Source organism: Mesoplodon bidens (genome assembly GCF_964165515.1).
Source record: "Mesoplodon bidens genome assembly, contig: HAP1_SCAFFOLD_186, whole genome shotgun sequence".
Lineage (NCBI taxonomy): Eukaryota > Metazoa > Chordata > Mammalia > Artiodactyla > Ziphiidae > Mesoplodon > Mesoplodon bidens.
The window spans coordinates 41889-58436 of NW_027671824.1; the positions used below are offsets into that span (position 1 = coordinate 41889).

Consider the following 16548-nt stretch of genomic DNA (forward strand, 5'->3'; position numbering starts at 1 on the left):
TACATCTCCTTTGCCTTTAACAATTCTAAGCTGGATCTTTGCAGTCTCTCTGCCTGTGATATACTTCCTATGGCCAACTCCTTCTGCTCACTCTGGTCTCGGTGTGAATACCATCGCTCACAGAGGCCGTCTCACCTTTCAGTCTCAAGTGCCTGCTCCCTTTTGTTCTAGATCATTCTAGAGCACTCTAGAGCCTTTTGTCCCGATCTGAAATGATCATTCCCAGAAGGCAGAGGCCTTGTCTGTCGTGTTCACCACTTTACCCCCGCCAGGTCTGTGATAGTACTGGGCAAGTATCAGGCACCCGAGGATCTGCTGACTGAATACGTGGGTATTTACCTCAGTGCTCTTGGTTTTGAAGAGTCTTGTTGCACACTCACCTTTTGGGTTTTTGTTTTTTAACCAATTTGAAAAAAAGGAAAAATCGACCTGCTGTGAGAACACCAAAAACATCCTTCAAAGTGCAGGTGGATGTTTACACTAAAGAATTACTGTTTTTCTGAGGTTCAAATTTAACTGGGAATCCTATATTTTTCTTGGCAATCCCAGTCAGGCAGTAAGAAAGAGAGAAGAACCAGAATGGGATGTGTTGGGGTAGGGGGGCAGCTAAAGGCTGCTATGAGGCCTAAGAAGTTGGGAAGACAGATGAGAAATTTGGGATTTACTGCTTTGTGCTGACCAGTGTAACTTGCCCTTTGCTACCTCCTCAAGAAAACTTCAGTAAAGGTTTACACTACTTTTCAAAAAAATAAACGCAGATGAGAGACTATGTCCTCTGAGAAGTCTTCCCTTATTTTACACCGAAAAACGTTTCCTCCTCCTGTGCCACCTCTGGACTTGGTAAACTAGCACTCTGAATTGTGTCTGTAAGCTCCAGAAGGGCAGAGTTTAAGGGTTTCCTCTGTATCACCGGCATCTAGAACACTGTGGGGCACAATGTCTGTTCAACATGAAATCTACAAGCTACATCTAAATCAAAATGCGATCAGTTATTTTAGCCGTACTCAGCATGGTAAAGAAACGTAATTTCAAAGTCTGAAGGTATACGATTAGAACATATACTTACAGTTTCAAAAGTATTCAGGATCATCAAAGGGAAAAACACATTAAAATATTCTCTACCATCTTGAAATCTCACAGGCACAGGTCTTGTGATGGACTGACAAAGAGTTGAAGGGGGTCCGCACTGATCAAAGTCCACAAACATTGCGTATTTCCATTTTAAGACCTCTTTAACGAAGGTGTCAGAGATGGACTGTGCTGACAAGAAAATGTTTACCGGAGAGGAAGGTGAAAAAGATCTGTTTTCACAAAATGGAACTTTGTAGCCTTGCCTGTTGGAATTATTTGGAGTATGACACTGGAGAACGTTGCACAAACCCTTCATTTCAGCCACTGGCTTCTGAGACACCACAGAGACTGGCTGTGGTACTTTCAAAGCAGATTGTACCCCACTTGACTTATTTTGCAGAGTTGGTAAGAGCGCTGACGTATTTACCAAAGACTTGTAAAGACCAGCAATTCGTGAAGTACTACTGGAGGTAAATATCTTAGCAGTGGGAGGTCTCGAAGGTTTAGATGAAGAGAGAGGCAAGCCAGGTCTACGAAATGTATCTTCATCTGCTGCTTTAGCTTCAGAGTGTTTGGAACAGTATTCACCCTGGTTTTCCAGTGTTTCCACACAATCTTTGTATTTACATTTTGTGCTACTCCAAGATTCCAACTGAGGCCGACTCACAGAATCTTCTTCTACCTGGACTGTATCTCTTCCATGAACTACTTCAATGAGTTCATCATTCTCTTTCTCCATTTGTCAACATAAATCCATATCTTCTGGATCACATTGTGTTAAAAATATATTATCCTCCTCTATGTCACTGTTGCATTCAGGTTCTCCCTCCTTCAAAGCTGCCTCTGCTGCTTTTTTAATGACCTCTTCAGGTACATAAGCTGGACCATAACCCCAATCATCTGTGATATCCCCTACATGAGTCAAGCACGAATTCTCTTCATTCTCTTGAACTGAATTCTTGTTGTCTGGTCTCTGATCTTGCCGAACTGAAAACACTTCACATGGACTTTCAAACTCAAAAAAATGAGAATCCGATTCCTCAAACCGCAAAAGGGACCTTGTATTTTCTTCCTTTATTACATTCTGTTCCACATTTGTGTTAGCTATTGAAGTATGATGCTCTGGACATCCTTTCTCAATGCATGTCTTACCCTGTTTAATGTGTTTCTTAAAACCCACAATTCTTTCATCATCATCATCATCTTCATCAGATTCTGAAATAATAATGACGTGTCCAGAGCAGGTTTCCCTGACACTATTTTGGTTGGCTGTCAAACATCTTCTATCATCTTTAACTTTTCTTTGTAGCTGGGATAAACTTCTTTGGGTTGAACCTGATGGGAACTTAATAACACTGGCTTGAGCTATTAAAGATAATATGTGGAGGTCTCTGTCTATCTGAGAATCTGTTAAAGGGTCAGACTTAGGACTGATGCTAAGGACCTGTTCTCTTAAATCAGAAGAAAACTCAACAGTACTCTTGCTAATTCCCGTATCTCTTGATTCAAGTCCAGTCACAGGATCTTTAAAGGGAGGTGTTTTCTCCACAAAAATATCGGTCATTTCTGTGAATGAGACCAAATCTTTATTACCAACATGACATTCTAGTATTTGACAACTGATATCAGGGGTGGAGAAAATGCCCAACTCTTCTTCCTGTACTTGTTTCTTTTTCAGCAGTAAACTGTTTTCAGGTTTTTGTTGTCCATTTTTATCATCCAGAACACCACTAGGGCCTAAAGAGAGATTGTGTATGAAGCCATCTCCTTTCTGAGCTCCTGTATCTTTCTGTGAACAGAAACTTTCAATGCTAGATACAGTCAGGTTTTCCTCTAAAGTGGTACTTTTCCTGTCTTGCTTTTTCATTACATGCAATAACTTAGCACAGATTTCATCTTTATGTGCCTTAGTGTTTGCTTTTGAGGTTTTGCCAAGAGCATCATCCTTTAAAGAGAAATCCTCATCTGATGTGGACACTTTTTCCAGAGAGTCATTGCTAGAATCAGTCAACAAACCTGTTGATGTGATTATTCCTCTGTCAAATACCTTTTCTGGACCATTTCTTGAAGTACAATTCTGTGGGGTATATGAGGAATTCTCTTTTACAGACTTATGCTTCCCTGTACTTATTTTAACTTGGCCTCGAGCTCTTTCATTCACAAGCCTTTTACTACTCGGCTTCAAGCACAACTCAGCTGAGAGATGGTCTTTGAGTTTCAAATCTTTTAGATAAGTTTGCTCATTATCCTCTTCTATGGCATTATGTGCCTTGCTGAAAATACTCTCTTTCACTTGACATGCATCAGCTTTCATCGGTTCTTTAGAGAATGTTGGGCTGGAGTTTTCCAGACAGTGCCTTTGTTTTTTAGACTTCTTCCCTGTTTGTTCACTTTCTTCTTTATTGTAAGATGCAGGAGGTGTTTTACATGGAGGAGTCAGATCCACAGAAGTGCTACACTGAGGCACTTTGAATTTTATGTTTCTAATACTTTGCTTTAAACAAGTTTGTAACTCATGGGTTTCCTGACTAGTCAACTGCCAACCTAAAGATATATTTCCTCGTAGGTATAAGTTGAGCTTATCCCAGAATCGCTTACAAAGAGTCTGCTGCCCAAGCTGATAGCCTTCTTTAAGGAGACTTCTGATCAGCTGCACACAAGCAAGTTGTACAGAGTTAGATGGCACTGAATGCAGTGACAGAGATATCATTGTTGTGCCTTTGGAGCAGTTTCCAGATGACTTCTCAGAACTCCGAGCAAACGCGGTGGTGGGAAGCTTGGCACATTTTACGATGGCTTCCACCCACTGCTGGGAACTAACCCACAGCAAATGCAAACACTTTTTATTTCTATGCACTTCAATCACTGACACCAAAATCAGAAGGAAAAACTCAGTGACTGTGTCACACACGGCGTCCGTCTGGTTGAGGACGTCTTTGACTTCAGAATGCAGATGATGAATAACCTCCACTATATAGGCCACACCCAGATCCTTAAGATCCATGAGGGACTGCACAAAGGGGATGAACCACAGAAACGTGCTGTTATGAACACGCATGTCTTGACCGATATCTGACTGAAGCACATTAGCTAATGTTTCCATTTCTTCATACATGTTAGGACAATAATCTGGGCAAATGGCTGATCTCCACCCTGAATCCTAACATGAAAGAGATACTGACATTCAGATAAACAAGCACCATTCATGACAGGTTTAACACAAAAGTTGCCAACAAGAAAATACACTGCTCAACTTTCCTGTGTTGATGTACATATATGGACCCCCAAGAAATTGAAAACAGTCCAATTTTGAGGTGAAGCTTTCATGAAAAGGTTAAATTTACAAAACCACCATGTACTCTGGACCTCTTTCCTTCAGTTGGTTTTGATTTCTAGTCATGTGATTTATCTCCCTCATGCCATAAATGTTCTACCCTTCCAAAATGTACTTAAAAATTAATCTCTCAAACTGTGCATGCTCTCATTACAGACCATTTTTCCTCATGAGCTACTGTTCAATCAGAAACTGTTTTATGCAACAGTTGATTCAGAATAGCTACATATCATAAAATCAGCAATGCAACTAACCACGTAAAACACTGACTATACAATATAAAGGCAATACAATATCATCTGAATTCTCAAAATGTTTTATACCTTTTTGGTCTTTTCAGGGTTATAATTGTATACCATCTGGCTGCAAGTCACCATATCATCTAAATATGACTCCGGTTCTGACTTGGTCCTTAAATATTAAGAACAAATAGAAATTACTGAAATGAAGGGTAAAAAGAAGAGAAAAATCCTACTGTTAAAGTCAATTATAGTAGACTTCCTCATACAGATTGTCGGAAATCCTGACACAGGAACTGAACGAACCTCACAGAGCTGTTCCGTATGTTCTGGATCTCTTTCCTGTAGCTCACATTGTTGATAATGGATTGAAATGCCTCAATAGGATCAATCAGTTGACCCCAGACCTTAGATCCAAGACGATCCAGAATCACCATGAAACAGTGTAACGCTGGCCAGAAAGGATCCACACTATCATCTGAAACACAATGGAGTAATTTGCCAAATTACAACACAATTAGAGAAAGGGACTAAAATATATTGAGAATTAAGCATTCTTTACCTGGGTAGCAACAAAACTGAAAGCAAAGCAGGAAGTAATTTAAAGTAAAGTGTTGTCAACTACAGGTTTTAGAAACCTGGCAAACTTTTAAATAATGTCTGCATTTTTTTTTAAAGCAATACACCTCTGTTAAGAAATCTTGTAGTGTGGAACAAACTGAGATAGTCCAGATAAACTCAACTTTCTCACCCTATTTGCCAACCTGAAAGAATCGTTCCTCCTCTGCTTCTTCCAGACCTTTATACTCCCATCCTTCAATAAATAACAGAGGTAAAGTAGAAAAAAAAAGGGAGAGAAAGAAAAACTTGGTATTTTCAGATCTAAACAAAGTCCATGATATGAGAAATCCTGAATTGTGTGTGTCATTCGGTTGGAATAAAGGACTGAACCCCTCATCCACTGGATAAGCAGAGATACATACTCTTTATCCATCCATTCTCAACATGGCTTTGTTGTTATCTCCATTCCATCCAACTGGCAGGAATTCCCATTACTCACACACTCTTATGCCCGGTCCTTCCCCTCTTCTCTACATGCAGGGGCAAAACACTGCCCTGCTCAAAGACCTTCACTTGCTCCTTAATGTCTTCTAAGGAAATTAGAAGCCCTCAGTCAAGCATCTGTAAGATCTTACTCTATTCTTTCTTTCCAGATTTATTTTTGACACTCACATAAAGATACACCACCTACAGAAAAAAACAGATAGCTGGCTTTTTCCAAGTGAGAACCAGAATGGCTTCACTGTTAGCACCACCTGTCATCTTCCGCAGTATTCTTAGGGGGCAAGTGCTCTAACTCACCCAATTACTGTCAGCCTTAGAACTTTCTGCTTTATTTCCCTCAGGGCTCTTAGAGTCTACTTTTTTTTTATCATAGTCGTTCGTGTAGAACTGCTCATATACTTTTTTATCCTCTACTGAAGCTGTCTTATGTCTAGGAAGCTCTCAAATAAGGAAGAAAGTCATTAGTTAGGTGAAGACAATTATGGAATGTTTCTTAAAGAGGGGACTTCCCTGGTGGTGAAGTGGTAAAGAATCCGCCTGCCACAACATAGGCAGAACACTCTATGACATAAAAGACCCTTTTTGACCCACCGCCTAGAGACATGGAAATAAAAACAAACAAATGGGACCTAATGAAACTTCAAAGCTTTTGCACAGCAATGGAGAATATAAACAAGATGAAAAGACAACCCTCAGAATGGGAGAAAATATTTGCAAATGAAGCAACAGACAAATGATTAATCTCCAAAATTTACAAGCAGCTCATGCAGCTCAATATCAAAAAAATAAACAACCCCATCCAAAAATGGGCAGAAGCCCTAAACAGACATTTCTCCAAAGAAGATATACAGTTTGCCAACAAACACATGAAAGGATGCTCAACACCACTAATCATTAGAGCAGTGCAAATCAAAACTACAATGAGGTGTCACCTCACACCAGTCAGAATGGCCATCATCAAAAAATCTACAAACAACAAATGCTGGCGACGGTGTGGAGAAAAGGGAGCCCTCTTGCACTATTGGTAGGAATGTAAATTGATACAGCCACTATGGAGAGCAGTATGGAGGTTCCTTAAGAAACTAAAAATAGAACTACCATACGACCCAGAAATTCCACTCCTGGGCATATACCCTGAGAAAACCATAATCCAAAAACAGTCATGTACCACAATGTTCACTGCAGCTTTATTTACAAGAGCCAGGACATGGAAGCAACCCAAGTGTCCATCGACAGATGAACAGATAAAGATGTGGCTATACATACAATGGAATATTACTCAGCCATAAAAAAGAAACGAAATCGAGTTATTTGTAGTGAGGTAGGTGGACCTAGAGTCTGTGGTACAGAGTGAAGTAAGTCAGAAAGAGAAAAACAAATACTGTACGCTAACACTTACATATGGAATCTAAAAAAAAAAGGTTCTGAAGAACCTAGGGGCAGGACAGGAATAAAGATGCAGACATAGAGAATGGACGTGAGGACACGGGGAGAGGGAAGGGTAAGCTGGGACGAAGTGAGAGAGTGGCATGGACTACCACATGTAAAATAGCTAGTGGGAAGAAGCCACAGAGCACAGGGAGATCCGCTTGGTGCTCTGTGACCACCTAGATGGGTGGGATGGGGGTGTGGAAGGGAGACGCAAGAGGGAGGGGACATGGGGATATATGTATATGTGTAGCTGATTCACTTTGTTATACAGCAGAAACTAGCACACCATTGTAAAGAAATTATACTCCAATAAAGATGTTAAAGAAGGAATCTGTAGACCCCACTCGCTGCAACTAGAGAAAGCCCATGCACAGCACCAAAGACACAACACAGCCAAAAATTAATTAATTAATTTTTTCAAAAGTAAGTTAACTTCCTTGGGCTTCAGTTTCTTCTTTTATGAAAGTAACGTGCTGAGTTAAACTCTGAAGGTCCTTTCCAATTAAAAATTCTGACTCTGTGACCAAAACCATAAAACGGTCATTCTTTCTTTCCTCCACATCATACACCCAAGTTCTTACCGTGACACTAGTATTTTCAAAGTGCACCATCATCACAATAGTCAGCAAATAAAGTTTATTACCATCTGATTGCCTCTCCATGGCGTGAAGTATTGATTGCATAAAATCATTCTGTTTGTTTGAGCCCAACAACAGTGAATCCATGGTTTGCTCCTCAAGAATGGTCAGCAACATGCAGATACCTGTAAGATCACGTATAGTTTTCTTGAATTGATTAAATAAAACTGTTCTAATGTCTTCTCCAGTTTAGTTGGCAAAAAGAATAACAAGGCAGTAAGATGAAACCAAACAGTATCCAGTGCCTCAGACATTGAAGTCTGAGATATTCATATACAACTCCTCCTCCTAAGAACAGAACTTTAGATTGAATAAAAAGGGAAAATGGCACGAACCTGGTTAGAAAACCATTTCCAAAATGACTACCACACAATTTGCATCTCATAATATCAAAGACCCCTTAAATTTTAAGATCACTATATTTCAAGTACCAGTCACTGCCAAATATACACATGACTGTAAGACTCTGAATCAATGAAGTAGGACAGAACTACTTTAAGTCAATATACAACTTGATGAAAACCAAAGTTAGTATCGCTTTCTCCCAGGAAATATTTTACAGATGGGAAAAGAGGTATTAAACCTCTGTTTCAAGAGATCAAAACCCTATTAAGTTCAGCTGCTGTGCTAATACGGTAACATCTAATACTGCCTTAAATAAAAGATCTATTTGCCATACTTGAAAATGTACCTCTTACACAGATGATTTCTAGGATAAGAAATGTTTAAAGACAAGATGTTGTAATAGTCAATTTAATGACAGAACAAGAATTGTGAACTATGAAATCCTTTATTTAGCAATTTTGATCAGATTACCAGAAGAGATCCCTTCCCTTGCAGGATAATCGTAAGAAATATTGGAAAATACTAATTATATGTGTGTAGGAACAATACTCACCTAACCAATAGTTTTTGTAGTTGGCAGTATCATACATGTGTGAAGGCAGAAGAATCAGTTTACCCTTCTCAAGGACAGAAGAAGTATCAATGTCTGGACTTTCGAAAAGCCCCAACTCAATAACTTTAAAAAGGCAAGTCAAAACCTCCTGTAAGTCATAATAATCATCTCTGTTCACTTTCCCCAAGTTTCTTGCTGTCAGGATAGCCCAACGTGAAACCTAAAAGTGTAACACATTCATTACTTCATTTAACACACAATTGTCTACAGAAAGAATACAGTTAAAATAAGATTCTCTACAGATTACAGAGGACACAAGATACATCAAATACTTTAAAAAAATCATTGCACCGTATATCTTAAACTTATACAGTGCTGTATGTCAATTATACCTCAATAAAACTGGAAGAAAAAAACTATCATATAGAATAAAGTACTTTAGGAAAAATACATGATTTTCAGACATTTAAAGGAAATAAACCAAAAGGTCCATGATGACAGAAAAAAAAAAAAGACGGAAGATACTAATTACAATTGAACTTTGAACAACACACAAGGGTTAGGGGCACCTACCCTCTGCGTAGTTGAATACACTAATATAATTCGAATATAACATAGTTGGCAGCCCTCCATATCCTGGTTCTGCATCATGGATTCAACTAACCTCGAACTGTGTAGTACTATACTACATGCTATTAAAAAGAATCTGTGTATAAGAGGACCCATGCAGTTCAAACCCCTGTTGCTCAAGGGTCAACTGGAATGCGACATGTGAACCTTACTTGATCCTGATTTGATCTAACCCTGATAAAGCATTTTTGAGAGAGTAACTTCCACTCAAATACTGACTAGAAATATATTATTATTATTATTATAAGTGTGTCGATGTAATTGTTCTTTTAAAAGAGCACTTACCTTTTTGATACACGAACTAAAGTATTTTATGGATGAAATGCTCTGATGTCTAAGATTTGTGGTAACTAAACAGGAGTAGAATATTGACCACATATTGATAACAGATGAAGCACAGTGATGGATATGTGGGGGTTCACTACACCAATCTATTTTTGTATGTTTGTAATGTTCCATAATAGAAAGTTAAAAAAGGAAAAATGAAAAGAGAAACCTCAGAAGAAATCAAAGGTCACCTCTACATGGCGATATAGCATAGGGAAGTGATTTTAAATTTATTCTGCACTACAAACTGAATTTAGTGATCACAACCAACCTTAAAAACTAAATAAAATTTTAAAAAAAAATCAGTGGGCGTCCTTCATAGTAACAGTAAGTACTGTTTTGTGAAATGTTTAGGTCACGTATGTCTATATGTGTGTGAACTCGATGAAGAATATTTTTACTTAGGTTATGGGCAGAAAAGTTTGCAAAACATAGAACTAGTGGACAAAAGAATGGGCTCTATGCCAACATAATTAAGTAATGGATTTTAAGCTATCGAAAAAAAATACAAAGGAATCAATGAGTCTATAACTTATGATAAACAGATGAATAAATGAAGAGCAGGGAAAATGGCTCTTGATTATAGTATAATCAATGTCAAGTGCTGACTGGTAAACGTGTAAAGTGCTGGGGTTGAAACTATTTTGCAATCTTAGAAAAACTGGCTCAGGGAAGAACCATCAGGTAATGCTAAATTTAGGAGAACATTTTGGTGAGGAGTAAGGTATTTATGTGATCTTAGAGTACTTAAGAAATAGACATTGTACAGTGAAGAAACTGGACAACACCTCAACTAGATGATCAAAATTAACATCACCATGAGAGGCCGGATGATATGGCATGCCGTATATCTGACAGCCTGAGAAGGACATAGCATCCTTCACTTATGTAGTATTCCAGTTGGAACGTATAACCGAAGCCTAACCATGTGCAAGCATCAGACAAACCCAAAATGAAAAGCATTCTATTTTTTGTAAATGGGAGGGAGGCAGAAATGACTATTCTTCAGAAATGTAATTGTCATAAAAGACAAAGATAGGCTGCGGAAATGTTACAGATTAAGAGAGACTAAAGTAACACAACTACATGTAAATCCTGATCCTGGTCTGGATACTGGAGTACAGGGGGAAAATGCTACAAAGTACACTGGATCACACGACACAACTGGAAAACAGACCTTACTGTGTCAATGTTAAAGTCACTGAAGTTTATAATATTGTGAGAATATACTTATTCTTAGGAAATATACACTGAAGTATTTAGGGGCAAAAGGCTATGATACATGCAACCTACTCTCAAATGGTCAGAAAACAAACAGCTTTGTAGTTAACTGAAAGCAAATGATAGAACAAATGGAGTGAAACATTAGTAATTGGTGAATACAGCTAAAGAATATACAGGTGTTTTCTACTTTTTTTTATTTTTGAGAATTTTCTGAAAATTTTAAAGTATTTTCAAATAAAAACTTTAAAAAAAGCATTAGGGCTCTGGATCAGGCTGCCTATATACAAATCCCAGTCACCATACTACCCTGTGTAACTGTGGTTAAGTCTCCTGACTCAGTTTCCTCACCTACAAAAACACATATATAATGAAGAATACAGTCATTCCTGGCCCTGCAGACCCAGTCACCCAGTCTGCAAGTGCTTGGCCCAGGTCCTGGTTGCTCAGCTGGACCTGCTTCCTCTACTGCTTTGCAGCTTTAAGAAAGCCAGTCCCGGAGAGCAGCTGGCTGTACTTTCTGTCAGTCTTCTTTCACAGGCAGGAAAGCCCCACCCTTATTTTAAGCACAGGCCTCGACTCTGGTTCTACCCTTGCCTGGAGTAGACTTGTAATTCTTATTATCATGCACAAACTCAGTCCCCTGCTACCTACAGCTACCCAGGCCGACATACAGGTTTCCACCATGTATCACTTTGTATTTCTGTTCCATTACTGGTCCAAAGAAACATTTACCCTTTAAAAAGTGTGACTATACCTTTTAGAATTCCACTTTTTGAATTCTTTTCTATCATTGTTTGGGTTTGGCACAAAGGAGACAGAAATTCACCACCATTCTGACTGGAAACCCCATTACCGTGTTCTTTCTTCGCCACTTAAAAAAAAAGCCTCTTTACTATCCTTCTATTGGCAGAGCAACCCTTCGTGGCTATTGTCTTAACGTTGTAACTCAGTTCTAGAGGCCAATGTGCACAGGTCCTACTGCACACGCTGCCTCGCCACATGATGTTAAGTCCTCAAACTCGAGCAACCAGCTCAAAGTCAGGTTCCAAGCCTCTGGTGTTGCTCTCTGCTTCTGTCTACCTACTGTTCTGATTCTCATGTTCCTCTTCCTGTTTGGCACCTAAGAACTGAATCTCCTTGTTCTCCCCTCTACCCCATCACCTGTTAAAAATCTCATCTATTAGCAAAATAATTATTTCAAGTGTTTTAACTGGTATTTCCATGTGCTTGGAGCGGGGCAGGCAAGCAAGAAAAGCAAGAGAGAACTCTCCTTCTTCGTTAGTTCAGGTCAACACACTGAAAGTTCAGATTATTCCCTCATTTGTCTTTTAAACTGAAGCATCACCTGTCAGAACTGTTTCCCTACTCTTTTAACCCTCTTCTTTGAGCCCCCCAGCACCCCCTCCTGAACTACAGTAATGTTACAACAACAAGAGAATAACTTTGGCAAATATTTTAAACAAAGTACACATCAAAAACCTCTATTATAGTTATCTGTAATATAGGTGCAAAAATAAAATATCCCCTCTTCCACTGCCTAACACTCACACTCACCATTTCATTGGGATGGACCAAAAACAAATAGATCCCTGGATGTTTGTCAAAAACCTGAAAGGAGCAGTTAGCTTGTTCCATCCGGCAAAGTGCTTCAACGCATAATTCATCTAAATAGAAAAAATAAGGCAGTAAACATAAGACATAAATCTTATCAACGTATCAAGATTCCCTAAATTTGGCTCCTTCAGTTGCTCTGTAAGTAAATGAAAAGTTGCTCCTTTTTTTTTAAACTGAGGCATAAAAATGCTGTAAATGTAGGAATGATATTTAGCTGCTGAAAGACCGGTAGGTTGATCATAGTGTGTGCCTATGAATTGCTCTGACTTTCCTAGTACAAACATCTTTTTTCACACTGGGCATAATTATCTCCAGAGAGCACCTTCTTAGAAGTATGGCTATAGGTCCAATTCCATTAGCATTTTACATTTTGATCCATGAGGACTTTATCTTGTACCACAGGGATAAAATCAGCTTTGCCCCACAAATGGCTATTTTGTCCTACTCTCAGTTACTGAGTAATCCATTTTCTCCACTGGTTTGAAATGCTATCATCAGCAAAGAGTAAATTCCCCAAATATATTCGGTTTACTTCTGGAGTCTCTACACTGCTCCATGAGTCTATCTGTACCAGCACTATCTTAATCCCTGTTGCTTCATGGAAATTTCTTCATCACTCTTTCAAAAGTATACTGAATAGACTCATACGTTTACCATATCAGATGAATCAACTTTATTTTGTCAAGCTTCAAAGAATATTGTAGTGACAGTGGTTAGCTTTGGGAAGGAGGGACAATGACTGGAAAAGTAAGAGGAGAGCTTCTGGTGTGTTGATGATGATTTGTTTCTGACCTGGGTGCCAGCTACACAAGTATGCTTAGTTTATGAAAAATCAAGCTTATATAGTTTTCTGGATATGGTACTCTTTAATAAATGTTTGAAAAATGACTTGTTCGAATTTAAAAATCTAGTTATTTTGAATTTATTTAGAAAGAACTGATTTATCTAATAAATCTTTAGATATACTTTTCAATTTACTGAAAATACAGAGGATAGAGAAACAAGTCAAATAACATGACAAGGAAGAAATCAGAAAAGTCCAGGAAGCACATTATTCTTTAGGGCAACCATCTGGTCTCAGCAAGTCAAAGTTATGACAAAAAAAATCTATCTATCTATCTATCCATCTATCTATTTATCTAACTATATCTATACCTGTGCACACATACGTAAAAGTAAACTATTCTGGATTAAAAGAGATGTAAGAAATATGGAACCAAATGGAACCAAATGCACAGTCCCTGATTGGACTCTAATTTAAATAAATCATCCTAAAAACACATTTTGCAACTACTGGGAAAATCTGAATGTGGACTAGATACAGTAGTGGGTGCCTTAAAGGTACTGTTATTTCGTTAGATTTGACAGATCAGGAAAATGTCTTCAAGAGATTCATATTAAGAAATGCAAATATAAATGGCCAAAATCTAGGCAGACATAATATGCTATGCCATTGTGATTACTGAAAACTACTACAGACCAGTGGTTCTCAACCTGGCGATTTTGTCCCCCACTGGCCCTGACCCCCAACTCCCAAGGGACGTTTGGCAATATCTGGAGACAATTTTGCTTGTCACAACTAGGGTAATGGGGAGAGCAAGTCACTACCAGCATCTAGTGGAGAGAGGCCAGGGATGCTTTTAAACATCCTACAATAAACAGCATGTCCCTCAGGAACCAAGATTTATCCAGTCCAAAATGTCAACAGTTCCAAGTATGAAAAACCCTGCTACAGACAAATTCCAAGAATGAAAATTAATTGAATGGATAGAAGAATAAATATGTGATAAAGCAAATACAGCAAGATATCAGCAGCTGTACAATCTATGTGGTGTGTATATGGTATTCACTGTGTAATTCACTTTTCTAGGTTTGGAAATGCTCAAAATAAAACGTTTGGAAAAAAATGTATCCTAAGTATATGTTTAAGAAACAGATTTTCAATATAGATAAACCCAAATTCTTACAATTCTTAAAATATAAAAATGATACAACTGTGAAACACCCAAGATACTCACTAACACGCTCATGTAAAAGCAAATAAGGATATTTCAGTATTTCAAGAAGAGCAACTCGAAGCTTATTTTCAAAGTCTTGGCCAGTAAGGTCAAACAGCTGTGCCTCTCCATTGTTGTCTACTATATATAACTCGTCATCGTCTCCAATTTCTCCCTTCATGGCCTTTTCAAAGTGATTTATGAGACGTGAGGTTTCTAATTCCCATAAAACCTACAGGAAAAGAAAAACGGGCAGTGTGCTTTATATCTTATTAGCAACAAAATATACTGGATATGACGATCCTTCTAGAAAGCCTTTTCCTAAGCATAAAAATTCAGAAGTTTAAAGAAGTACCAGGGTTTCCCTGGTGGCACAGCAGTTGAGAGTCTGCTTGCCGATGCAGGGGAAACGGGTTCGTGCCCCAGTCCGGGAAGATGCCACATGCCGCAAAGCTGCAGGGCCCGTGAGCCGTGGCTGCTGAGCCTGCGCGTCCGGAGCCTATGCTCAGCAACGGGAGAGGCCACAACAGTGAGAGGCCTGCGTACCAAAAAAAAAAAAAAAAAAAAAAAAAAAAAAAAAAAAAAACGACTCAACCTCTTATATTAGATTTAAAGAAAACAGTCACTGAACATAAAAGTGGCTTTTATGATACATGAACATGAGTACATAGAGCATGAGATGTTTACAACATTGCTCTTGCAGAGTTTTGTTATCAACAGCACTGTCAACTATACTCTATTGAAAAGGAAATGAGAAGTTGGAGCTTCTTTACACAAGCTGGGCCTTCTCTGACTTCCCTCCTACGTTCCAGCCATAGGTAATTACCTTGAAACATCAGCTTTAGCATAAAGGCATTGGTTAGGTTCATCGCTAGGCAACTTTGTAAACGTAAAGTTTTCCTCAAAAGGTTCATAACTTATCATCCCCCTCCTCTCTTCTATATTATTATACGTAACTCTATGGTCTGTATTCCATTTCTCATCAGATAAATATAATAAACCAATATTCAAAGCCACATATTTAAAATTATATGTTTCACTTTGGTTCCTGTGAATGAAAAAAATGTTTGTCTTTATTGATTTATAGCACTTAACATTAAAAAATGAAAAGAGGGGAAAAAAAGAACTATTAGCCAATAAAAGAATAACCCAAGCCATTCAGATACCTGGCTGTTAAGAAAGTCAAACACAACGACATTAAAACATGAACCCAAAAAAAACCCATACGTCACTTCATTTCATGAAACTGTTTCACATCAAAATGTCTAAAAGTGGAGGATTATAAAATTCTGCTTTAGATTTCAATTCAATTCCATCAATCAATAAGCATTTATTCAGCACCTACTATCTACCAGGCTATGAGTTACATACTACACGTATATTAGCATTCACAGTTTAAATCAAGTTTTCAGTTCCCTGAATGCTTCCAACAGAGTTTAAATTTATTCTCTTCCTAGTTATCAAGCTCTGAAAAATACTGCCCAATTAATGTAAAGTACCTTATGTAAGAATGGCAATTCATCCCTTGCTTTGTGGTATTCCGCCACACATTCTAAGCAGTAGCAGAGGTCTTCATCAGCTGTTTGAAATTCACTGGAGTGGGTCTTGGATGCATAGCGTTGCAGGAAGTCAATGGTGGAAATACCACCTGGTGTACACCAACAACATGTGCTCATTCTGTACCTGTATCCAGAAAAGAAGACATGGAAAGACTAAAGAAAAAAAAAAAAACACACAACACTTCAGGCCTATTCTGGTGGAGAATGGGTACATTTCCTACTAATGATCATGTCTTCAACTTACAATGTGCCTCGACCACATCCAGAACATTCTGCTGGCCAGCTTATCAATCACTGGCTAAACTCAATCTGGGCTTACTCGTAAAAACTTTACCTGTGACACATGAAAAATAATGAAAAATAATGAAATGAAAGCAGTTAGTAATAAACATCATAAGGCAACATACAGCTGTGTTATAAAGCCGGCTCAAAACTATACAGTACTGATGGGAAATTATACACAGAGACATAGAATTATCAATGTTTTCAAAGTACAGATTTTGGAGTGTTCTAATCATGTA

At 38.3% G+C, this 16548-nt stretch overlaps 1 pseudogene across 1 annotated transcript in view; it reads right to left on the reverse strand.

Moving 5' to 3' along the window:
- Positions 1–16312, reverse strand: part of LOC308610969 (putative helicase senataxin) — a 56746-nt pseudogene extending 40434 nt beyond the window's left edge. Inside the window, exons 1-8 of the transcript in view lie at positions 15968–16312; positions 14490–14700; positions 12412–12521; positions 8677–8896; positions 7784–7903; positions 4951–5122; positions 4729–4816; positions 1067–4231 (exon numbers count right to left, since the gene is read on the reverse strand). The product of the transcript in view is annotated as a putative helicase senataxin (transcript). The remainder of the gene's footprint in view (positions 1–1066; positions 4232–4728; positions 4817–4950; positions 5123–7783; positions 7904–8676; positions 8897–12411; positions 12522–14489; positions 14701–15967) is intronic.
- Between the last annotated feature and the right edge of the window lie 236 nt (positions 16313–16548).